At 34.8% G+C, this 11,970-nt stretch overlaps 1 long non-coding RNA gene and 2 pseudogenes across 4 annotated transcripts; 1 reads left to right on the forward strand and 2 right to left on the reverse strand.

Moving 5' to 3' along the window:
- Positions 1-203: 203 nt before the first annotated feature.
- Positions 204-1,189, reverse strand: LOC136221908 (protein CutA, chloroplastic-like; annotated as a pseudogene).
- Positions 1,190-3,944: 2,755 nt separating this feature from the next.
- Positions 3,945-8,817, forward strand: LOC136221909 (uncharacterized). 4 transcript variants are annotated; one of them, XR_010685365.1, is made up of 5 exons: positions 3,945-5,684; positions 5,806-5,877; positions 6,213-6,528; positions 7,309-7,393; positions 8,373-8,817. It is a non-coding gene; the product is annotated as an uncharacterized lncRNA (long non-coding RNA). The 4 variants fall into 4 exon arrangements; XR_010685367.1 differs by having other exon boundaries at positions 3,945-4,191; positions 6,213-6,533; XR_010685364.1 differs by having other exon boundaries at positions 3,945-4,191.
- A 2,127-nt stretch (positions 8,818-10,944) lies between these two features.
- On the reverse strand, positions 10,945-11,674 carry LOC136222552 (uncharacterized; annotated as a pseudogene).
- Positions 11,675-11,970: the final 296 nt, after the last annotated feature.

Consider the following 11,970-nt stretch of genomic DNA (forward strand, 5'->3'; position numbering starts at 1 on the left):
GCTTATTTTTGTGTCAATAATGAATATGAAGGTTTTGTGTTGGGATGAACATCAGCTATCCAGATATTTTCCTTTTTTAGCTTCTCATTTTAAGCTTTCTCTGCACATATTTTAATAATATAATTTCACTCATCATAATATAATTTTCAGGTCATGTCTTTAAACAATCATATACAAAGCTTCCACCGTGTTCAATCTTTATCAATAGAGGATTACTTAGTCCCAGAAAGAGGATTGTCTAACTCTCTTGTCCCTTTGAAAATTTACAGCTGCTACAAAAGGAAACACATAGCAAGCAATCAAAAGGAAATACTTAGTCCCTCCCTAGTCGTCCCTGGTGCTGTTCTTGAGCCATTGCAGATACGGAATACTTCCACCAGTTATGGGCAAGGAGATTATTTCCGGTACTCTGAACAAAAACAAAATAGATCAAATAATAAATAAATAAATAAACTATTCTATTCTATTCTATACATACTCATATTCATGATTTGCTTTTACATGCTCTATCACTGCCTCCAGCAAAGACTGTCTAGTCTTGATTATCAGCAATTCCTCTGAATCACGCTGGATCTGCAACACACTCGCATAACAAATTACATTCCAAAATATCTTTTAATATTCAACCAAATCAAATCAAATCATCCATACCTTTCCCTCCCACTCATACACTGATTCAATACCTGAATTCAATATATATTTATCACCAAATGCTTTACTATTTCAAACAACATAATCTATCCCTACTTCAAAGCTCACAAAATACCTGGCACTATGTTCACACATGCTGCTAGTTTTTCTTTTACTATGCTTTCAGCCAATTTCTTTCCTGCAAACAAACATAATCATAACTGCTGTCTTTCTTTTCGCTATATATATATATACACATATGGGCACGTTGTTGCTGCTTCCTTCCATTCTGATTCTGATGGTATTAGCTTGCGAGTGCGATTGGCTACTAAACTTTGATCTAATCCAACGATTTCAACACAAATTAAACAAAATCAATAAGAAGAGGAAATCAAAGGAAAAGGAATTACCTCAACAGAGGAACAAAGGGGCGAGATTGATAGAGATTGGAGAGGCCAAGCCCAAGGCTTAACATGCAAAACGCCCCCACTAAGAGCAAACGCCGTCGTATTCCGTGCAAAGAGAAAACAGAAACCACACAGCTGAACCCATTTTGCATTACTCCCCGCATACTCACCCCACGATTCTTCTTATTCGACAAACCCTTGTTGCTCATGCTTACATGTGCCCTTCCAACTTTTTTAGGGTAAGTATTTGAATTAAGAGTATTTTTGCCCTAGACTTTGTAAACCGTTTTAATTTATTCCAAATCAAAGTTTAAGTATTATTCAAATCTGAAATTAGAAATATTTAACAAATAGTCTAAATATTATCGATTTTAATATCTAAAAATTTATCAACAACAACAACAGAGCCTTAGTCCCGAAATGATTCGGGGTCGGCTAACATGAACCATCATATAAAAACCGTGAAATCAAGTCGTGTCAGCGACACAAATTCGCTCCCTCCACTCCGTCCTATCCAGTACCATATTTTCCTCAATTCCCAGTAAACTCATATCACTCTCGATCACCCTCCTCCAAGTTTGCTTAGGTCTTCCCCTACCCCTCACCACTACATCCCTTGCCACTCTTCGGTTCTCCTAACCGGCGCATCAAGCGCTCTACGTCTCACATGGCCAAACCACCTTAGTCGATTTTCTCTCATTTTATTCTCAATAGATGTGACCCCTACTTTTGTCCTAATTATTTCATTACGCACCCGATCCTTTCTCGTATGACCACACATCCATCTCAACATACGCATCTCCGCCACCGACATCTTATGGATGTGGCAGTGTTTCACTGTCCAACACTCCGTACCATATAACAATGCTGGTCTAATTGCCGTCCGGTAGAATTTTCCCTTCAATCTATTAGGCATGCCGGGGTCACAAAGGAAACCCGTAGCATTCTTCCACTTCGACCAACCAGCTTTAATCCTATGAGCAACATCTCCATCTACTTCTCCATCCGTTTGGATAATAGATCCTAAATACCGGAAGCAATCCGAGGCCTGAACAACTCTCCCATCTAGGGTGATTGTCCCTGCCTCCCTACTCATATGGCCGCCAAACTTACACTCCAAATATTCTGTCTTACTTCGGCTCAACTTAAAGCCTCTAGATTCTAGAGTTTGTCTCCATCGTTCCAACTTCCTCTCCACTCCTTCTTTCGTCTCATCGACCAACACAATATCATCTGCAAACAACATGCACCATGGTATACCATCTTGAAGTGAACTTATTAGTTCATCCAAATTTGAACTAATTTATTAAATATTGCCAACTTTACAAGTGAGTTGATACCAAATCAAAATTTGGGCTAAACTGAACCATGTTTATTTTATGTGAGGGAATTGTCGGATTCAAATCAAATGATGCTTTAAGCCCAAGTTTTGTTTTCAGGGAGATTTAACAGCTGCTCAAATGTGGTATAATAGAACTCAGTTTTCAATATAAAAAAATGGTTGGGATGTGATTGCATTTTCCTTCCAATCTTACATCGGACAGTGATAGGTGTAATATTATGTAAACCCACTCCCACGGTTGTATTCTTCAATGTACTTCTATACTAATAGTCAAATTCTGGAGGTTATGTTTTCCTTTAGTTGTGTAATGAAGTGATGGAAGTCATGTGTTAGAGTGATGGAAGTAAAATTAAGGTATTAAAATAGTTCTATGATTTTTGGGAAAGTATCAATTTAACCTCCACATAAAAAAATAGATCTCGATAACGGAACGTGATACGTCATTTATATTATTCTCTTAAGTTCTGTCAATTGTATGTAGAAAGAGAAATAAGAACTTAATGGAATAATATGAATGATGTATCACGTTCCATTATCGAAGTCTAAATTGGTATAAACGTTGGGCCTATATTAGTGCTATTTTGTACGTGGAGTCTAAATTGATACTTTTCCAAAAATCATGTCTATTTTAGTACCTTATCCCTAAAATTAATATACATCTAAAAATTTCAAGACAAGGAAATTATTTTGAGATAAAAGTGAAATATCAAATTATTAGAAATTTTGAACTTGTAATAGTTGGTTCCGCCTTCAACAGTTTGTGCTTGCCCATAATCGCTTCTTTAAAATATGTTTTTTTTTTTTTATATTAATCAACTTTGAATTGTTTTTAGCATAATTCTTTTTCATATATTAATCAATTTTGAATATGCAAATCCAATGAGCAAATAAAAACTTATGTAGTGATCTTTAAATTTTGTACTAGTTTTTTCTTTAATCTCTTCAATTTTTTTATTAATCAATTTCTATATAATTTATAAATAAAAAACCCGTAATACTAGCTTTGCTTTAATCCCCGCATACTCACCCCACGATTCTTCTTATTCCACAAACCCTCGTTGCTCATTCTTACACGTGCCCTTCCAACTTTTTTAGAGTAAATACTTGAATTAAGAGTATTTTTGCCCTAGACTTTGTAAACCGTTTTAATTTATTTCAAATCAAAGTTTAACTATTATTCAAATCTGAAATTAGAAATATTTAACAAATTAGTCCAAATATTATCGATTTTAATATCTAAAAATTTATCAAATTTGAACTAATTTATTAAATATTGCCAACTTTACAAGTGAGTTGATACCTAAATTTCGATTTGCGCTAAACTGAACCGGTCTACCAACTTTCAAGCCCAAATTGACCCTTAAACTATACTATATATAATAACAGAAGTAGAGAGAATGTATAGAAATTGTTTCAGGGGTGGGTGTTTTTTCTTACGTGGCTACAAGATTGAAGGGAGTTGTTTTGTCATTCTCTTACTTGGCATCTATTTACAAAATAGAGTTACCTCTTCACATAAATGTTGTATTAATTAATAAATTAACAGTTACTCCCCATTCACATCTCTCACATCTATACCATCAATCTTCTTCATAAGCCTTTCGTGCAATCGCCACAAATCTGAGATATCCCCATCATCTTCATAATTGCATTTTACAGTGTACAAAAATCGGAGATCCCTCTTTTTACATATACGTATGGAATCCTCATCCCCGATCTCTGTGTTTCATTGTTCGATTCAGGAATCTGTCTCTTCTTCTCTCCGCTTTTAATCTCTTACTTCTGGTGGTCAGGGACTGCTTCCTTCTCATGGTATGCCATTTTCTCCCTTCTTCAAGAATTTGTAATGAAATTAATGTTATATTATGTGTTTATTTTGTCGTTTTCATATTTGGGTTGTTAATTTTTTTTGTTTGATTTAATGGATATTGTGGTTTATTTAGTTCTTTTTTTTTATTTCTCAAGACTAATGTTGTTTAAATATGAATTGGAAGATTCCAGTTTAGCTTGATTTTACCGCTGATAGAGGACAAGTCTGATGTTAATTAGAAAGTAGGAATCCTATTGGTGGAATCCTATTGGTGGTCAGTGACGGAGCCAGGACTCAAACCTGGGGGGCTCCATTGTATGTAGAATTTTTTTTCGTACAACAACTCAAGAATTGGATTCCTACTGCAAATGTATTTATATACAAAAGTTGTTTTAGATTTTTTTGATATATTCACTGTTCACTGTTCAGTAGTAATTGATGAGCTAAAATTTAAAATTACCTAAGCATGACCAATTCAATTCAATCAAAATCCCTAAAACCCCTAAATATCACTTATTGAACTCAATTCACCAATTCAATTTAATCAAAATCCCTAAATATCACCAATTCAATTCAATTCAATTGACCAATTCAATTTATAATCAAAATCCCTAAAACCCTATAACATTATCAATTCAATTTAATGAAACCCTAAAATTTAACATATTATCAATTCAATTTAATCAAAACACTTAAATATCATCAATTGCATTAAAACCCCATCACATTATCAATTCAAAATTTAATCAAAACCCCTACAATTTAACATATTATCAATTTCATTAAAACCCTAAACAATCAGATTATCAATTCAATTAAATCAAACCCCTATATATCATCAATTCAATTAGAGACCCAACTATCACATTATCGATTCAATTTAATCAAAATCCCTAGAATCAAAACCTGAAATGAAAAACTTACCTCTATCTCTCTTCCCCAACTTCCGTCGGCGACGGCAGCGCCTCACCGGCAGCGACGAACGGCGGCAGCAGCAACCTCTCCTCCTCTCGCACACAGGAGCAAATCGCGAAAAAGTTGGTGTGGAGGCCAAATATTTTCCTGCAAGGTTTAATATTTAATTAAGCTCACCTCTCACTATTTTCCTTTCTCTCCCTCACTCCTCTCTCTCTCTACCATTTCTCTCTCACTCCTCTCTCTACCATTACTGAGCAATAACAATACACCAAAACGTATAATTAATGGTATAGAGAAATGTTAACTATTCTATACGTGAATCGGCTTGATCAAAGATCAGTAAAACTAAGCTCAGTTAAAGTTTGGTCGAAGCTCAACTCTCGAGAATACCAAATCTACCAATCCCAATCTCGGTTCGGCTCTTTAACACTGATAGAGGAAAAAAAGTTCGGCATAACTTTTATACCTTAAACTCAAGAAGTGCACATACAACTACAAAGAACAATTGAACCACTACCACAAAAATAGAGAATGTAGTCTTCCTGGAAAGCAATCTAATGTAGTCTTCCTGTTGGTGGTACACTTCATTCTTCTCCATCTCTTTTATTCTCCTATTTTATATTTATAGAGGGATTCGATTTAAGATTTGCATTTGTAAATTAATTGTTTTTTTTTTGTTTCATAACGCTAATTCACAGTTCATAGCTACATCAAAGGCAAGCTTCTTTGTTAATCCTCACGTATAGGATGCCCTTCCTTGGAAGCAAAAGGTCTCACCATTTTCTATAATCATTTGGATCCCTTATTTTTTTTTTATGGCAATGTTAAATGAAATTAAATTGTGATTACATAAAGAGCAGCATTGGGTGGTGGACTGGAAATGGCTCTATTAATAATAGATTATATTTGACTTTATTGATAATAACTTTGTCTTGCAACTAATAATAATTAGGAGAATGTGCAATTTTGGGTTTGTCAGGAACAAGGTTAATTAGCTATCTCTTAAATGAGTTCTTTCTTCTTCTTTTCGTTATAACTCTTTTGCTATTTTCTCGCTTTCAATTCCTTTTGTTACGAGATTCTTTTACACGTGTTCTTCTTGCAGTGAAGTTCAGTGAGGAATTGAAAGATGTGAAAAGATAAGTATTGTTCTCCTTTTCCTATATTTAGTTGTTGATTTTGCTTACATGAAGTTACTTTTCTGTTAGGCATTTTTTTAATGAAGTTAATTTGTTTGGTATCACCTTCAAATGTAACAATTTCTTTTATGATTCTCTATTGTTTACACGCATATGGTTTTTCTCATTATAACTTCAATTGTATCTGATGATTTGGTTTCCGATCTTTTTGGGTGCCAATCAAAATGAAAAACTGATGTTGAATGGGAGGCTAACAAGCATTTGGTAATAGAAGATTTGCTGGTGAGGTCCGAATCAAGATTCTAGCATACTAGCTATGTATTGCTTTTTCACAAGTGCTTTTGACTATATAATCTTCACTAGCATTTATAATTTGTGAGTCTAACTTCTATTCACGGTTTTCAATAGTATTTTTTTTATCACCCAGTTATACCTAATGGTTATACGTCATTACAAAGAGAAATGGAAAATACTTTAACCTGAGATAGTATTTATGATATATGGGCTAAGAAGATGCATTTCGCAGTGACTTTGCATTTTGGTCCACCTATTGTGAAGTGTGATGTGTTATGTGAAACTTTTGACATTGATTTTGAAATGATTAGTTTATGCTTATTTTTATTGCTAGCTTATGGTAATGTCTTCTTGAAGAATGTATAACATTTTGAAATGATTAGTTTATACTTCATAGGGTGTTTATGCTAGGGATCTAGATTTTTGTGATACATGAAAGTTTTTGTGAAGAACATGCATGATTTGGTAAGTTTTACAACTTTGTTCAATGGGTTGTGCAATTAGTAATCTCTTATTGCACGGGCAGCAGCTTACTAATCAATTGAATCTGTAAAATTGCAACGTCAAAATAGAATATGGGATTGCTACGGTAACAAAGCAGTTGTTAATTGCTTGAACTTTTCTTATCATTTGCATGATAGTTGAGCATCTACTGTTAGTTTCAAGCTACTGAATGAGTTTATGATACTTATTTCTCATGCTTATTATTACATGATTTCAGATCTTGATTATTTATCTTGGCATCTAAGCATCTGTTTGTGAATCCAGTTTCTGGGAGGATGTCGCAATAACCACAACGGAAAGCAACTAACCTTGTCTCACAAGAGCATCACTATTGTTTCAGTTGAAATTGGTGAGTCTCAAGTTTATTGCAATGCTTGAAAATCTGAGATAACAGCCTTTTCAGAATATTCAGTAGATTAATCTGCTATTTATATTTTTGAAATGAGTATTTATGAAGCTTTTTTGGTTGGCTTGAAACCTGCGTGTACAGATATACAGCATTGGGATCATAAATATCAATAGTAAATACATATGGCTTAAATAATATTTGTAAGGATGTCTATTGGTAATGTCAAATGTTCATACCTGTTAAATAAAGAACAAAATTATTAAAAGGATCCATGGTCTTGTAAAACTCTTTTACGTCGTCTTTAGCAACGTTGGAACATGCATTGTGAATTCCTTCAAGGTTAATGCAGATTCTTACAACTATTCTATTTTTGTAAGATGTCTTACTCTCGGAATCTTTTGAATTTGAATAGGTTTTTTTCCTTGTTTTTTCTTTCTGCGAAAGCTCCGTCTAGGATGAGTTATATGATTATCCTATGAGGAATTCATTCGTAGGTGGAGATACTTTAAAAATTGTTTGTTTGTTTATTCTGTCTGAAGTAGGAAATGATATATTGGTTGTGTTTACGCTGTTGTGGCTGATGCAAATTGATTTAGTTACACATTTTTGTTTTTCTGCTTTGATGAAAAAATGAATGGTTTTGATTAATTTTGAAGGAAAGCCGCCAATTTGTGTTGTTGTTGTTGTTGAAAACCGTCAATCTGTGCTTATAAAAGTTTTGGATTTGGGCAAAGTCAGTGAACACTCTGTTTTATTCCCATTCCTGATCAGTCAAAGAGAGTGTTCAAGTCTGTTATCAAGCAAGTTGTAGGCAAGTAGTCATCGAAAGCCAACTTTATTAGTTGTTCATAGAGACCTATTGTCATACTATTGGTTTATGATTTAAATATGTAATCTTCATTAATCTTTACTGAAATTATTTGGGTGAATCAGATCCAAAAGCAGCCCCTATTGTCATACATTTGTTTGTTTAGTACAGATTGATGAGGATACACATATGTCGAAGTGAAGAGCCAGATGATTGACGAAGAATACCAACTATCCATACAAGAAAGGGAGCAAACTAACATTGAGGACAGAATTGATTGATGAGGATTCAAACAAGCCTGGAAAGTCGGTCCACTCATTGAGTACAGCCACCTACCGTTCTTAGCACCACAGAAGCATCACTCGAGCTCGATGAGCTCTTCTGATGGCCTGCATAAGAGCTAATAGATCTTAAAGATGACTCCTGCGCGCCCTGTCCTTGTCTATACTTCTCGTCTACAATTTACATTTTTGTAACTTTTCCAATTTTGCTTTTGAGTTTCTTATTTGTATGCATCAGCTTATGCTTTCCAAATTTGGGTCCATTTTGTGAAGCTTATTTTCTGGCATATTGAGAAATCATGCTGGCTGTACCCTTTTTTCTGATTATACAGTAATCCAACTTGTTCCTTTATTCTTCATTAGCTTTTTGAACTTCTGTCAATTACTTACTGAGGCTGCAGCAATCCTAAGACATGATGCTCCTCATCCATATTCTTAACCTTTTAGCTTATGCTTTACTTGGTAGAATACAGAGCTTACTGCTGCTCGACTGGTGCTGGATGGTCTCAAAGCTTAGCTCGTTGAAGAAGAAAATGGGACAAGTTTGCTGGAATTTTGTTCAACTTTGACTTGTTCAGATTCAGTTGAGTACTCTCTTCTCTCCTAAACTTACATAGTGTCTAACTTGCTGAAAACGACATATTAACCACATGAATTTGAGCTTAAAGCATTACTTGGCCCTTGACCTATCTAAAATTGTCGTTTGCCCATGTTGAGCAAGTCCATAGTGGGAGAAGGGAATGATGGGCTGAAGATATCAGAGTTGAAGAAACTTTCTCAATTAGCAGGGAAGCTTCAGATTGAAGGGCTACAGAATGTGGGAGACATTGAGGATGTGAATCTTATTAAGGAGAAGTTGGGAGTCCTTGAGTTATAAACTCATGATAAGGTTATAAACTCATGAGCAGACTCTCAGAATGCATTGAGCTTTCCAATTTCAGGATTTGGCGCAAGGCAATTCCCTCGAGTTTACTAGAGTCATTTCTTAAGCATGCAATTCCCATCATGGATAGGTAGAACTGATTTACCTAGAGAGCTTCCATCTCTTAAAAAGTCACATGCCTTACCATTGTTGAACAAAGTCATAGTTTCCTATTAGAGAAACTAGACATATTCTGCTCAACTTTTAGCATATGCATAACAGTAAATATCAATTTTCAAGAACCTTAGATGAAAACTTATGGCATCTCTTTAGACATCCAATGTAATATACAATTGCACAGCTTCCTTGAGGTAGAATTCCAAACTTATGGCATTCTTCTTCCAAGCATGGAGATTTGGGATGGTGAAGGATAAGGCAATAAACTCTTAAGACTCTTTCTTGGTTTATATTGTTCTAATGGAGCTTACATTGTCAACATAAATGGGGAAAATGTTTCAGATATTTAATGAAATTACTCGGTTCGAGGCTCGCCAAACACCTTTTAGATAGAACTCTCCCAATTAAAGTTTGAACACAATATTAGTATCCTTGTAGAATACAAAAGGTTGCATTCTACTAAGACGATGCTTTCTTTTGAATTTGGGTTACCCTAATTGTTATGCAAATGAGTATTACAGATTTTTTGGATGTTCATACTTGAAAAATATATAGGAATTTTTATTTTTTATGCATGTATATAAAGAAATAAAAGAGAGAACATGTTTGATTTTTAGTAGTTGCAACTTGTGTGTGGTGTCTGTGAATTATTACACCATTGTGTTTCAGTTTGTCTATTTCAGTAAGTAACTAATAACTGGTAGTATTTCTTACTGAAACACGCTGTTTGTCTATTTCAGTAAGTAACTAATAACTGGTAGTATTTCTTACTGAAACACACTGTTTGTCTATTTCAGTCAATAACTAATAACTGATAGTATTTCTTACTGAAACACGTTAGTGGCAGTATCTTACTGAAACACATAGACAAGGAATCTCTGAAAACACAGTTAAACTTCTTATTGAAACATAGTAACTTCAACTTTCATCATTTTCAGTATTGTGCTTGATTAAAATATGATACCATCTTCATTTGGGTTATATGTCAACTTCAACTTCATTTCATGCCATGCTACATTTGTATTGCTAATGTACAGTCATCTAATGTGCTAAGGACCACAAGGCTGGAAGGTCAATCCACTCATTGAGGAAGCTGCCTGCATTTGAGATAGTTTCAGCCTTTACTGCTATAAGCTTGAAATCAGCAAAGAAATCTCAAAGTCGGTGCTTACTATTTTCTCTATATATACTTCAATGCCTTACCATTGTTGAACAAAGTCATATTTCATCATCACATCGATCGGACAACGGAATAAGAGTAGTAATTAGATTCCAAATAGTGATTCTTAAACATGATTAATTTTTACACCAACTAAGAAAAAGAAAAGAGAGAGAAGATGATACATATACAAGTATTAAGAATTCAACTTTAATATTGAATTGAATAAGAATATGCAGTTTTTTCTCCTTTTAGGGACGAGAATCAGACTGGATTTTGTTGATCGTTGTGTTGGTCGTGGTCGTCATCATAATCATCATCGGAAAAGCCAACAACCCAGTCACATTGAGAGGCAACATCAAGGAAGTAAAGCGAGAGAACGAGAAGAACACAACATACAAACATAGGAATAGGCCCAAAGATCCACAAGAAAAGAGGCAAAGAGAAGTAGAAGGCACGCAAACCTAGGGACCAAAAATAGCTACCCCAATTAACAGATTTGGCCACATACTCCGCCGTGGCCGCGGTGAGACATTTTATTGAAAGGGACGTTAATGAGTATGCTTGCATGATTGTAATACCTTATGGATTGGACATTAAGTAAGAATGCTACCAGGAAACATAGCATCATGCAAAAAAACCTAACAGACAAACCCATCTCACTTGTATCTCCGTACGCAAACATCCACGCCCTCCGATCCTTGGTAGCATTCCCCATCAGCACTGCGATTACCGAGCTCAGAGTTATTGCTGTTGACGCCAAAAAGGTTGATGCCATTATGTTGTTCCGTAGTGTTTGTACTGAAAGAACTCCGTTTTTTGATGGATCTTGCATCATAGCCCGAACCCAGAAACGCCTGTTCACGGCATTCACACCGATAACAGTTTTATAAGGGGTGTATACAACTCGAAGGAATAGCCATATGTGATATGCTATCATTATACCAAATCCTGCCGGAATTAATGTGTAATCAATAATTTTTTTCTCCTCCATTGATGATTGATTGATTGTTGAGAAATGTGAAAAACAAAAGAGAAGGGGCTTTTATTTTTATAGAGTGAAAGTCAGAGCTCATAAGTTTGTTAAATGTGGTAACTGGAAACAGAATGAGTGTAGTAGTGATTCTGTTTCCTAATATCCGTTTCCTAGATGAATTTGTTGATGTTGTTGTAACTGTTGCTTCTAATTATGAAACTTCAACAGCTACAACAGCAGCAACTGTAAGAGCAAGAGTAACATTCAATTCAATTTGGAACGGGAAGAGAATAAAGAGATTCTTGCTTTGTCAA

The sequence above is a fragment of the Euphorbia lathyris genome, chromosome 3 (genome assembly GCF_963576675.1).
Source record: "Euphorbia lathyris chromosome 3, ddEupLath1.1, whole genome shotgun sequence".
Lineage (NCBI taxonomy): Eukaryota > Viridiplantae > Streptophyta > Magnoliopsida > Malpighiales > Euphorbiaceae > Euphorbia > Euphorbia lathyris.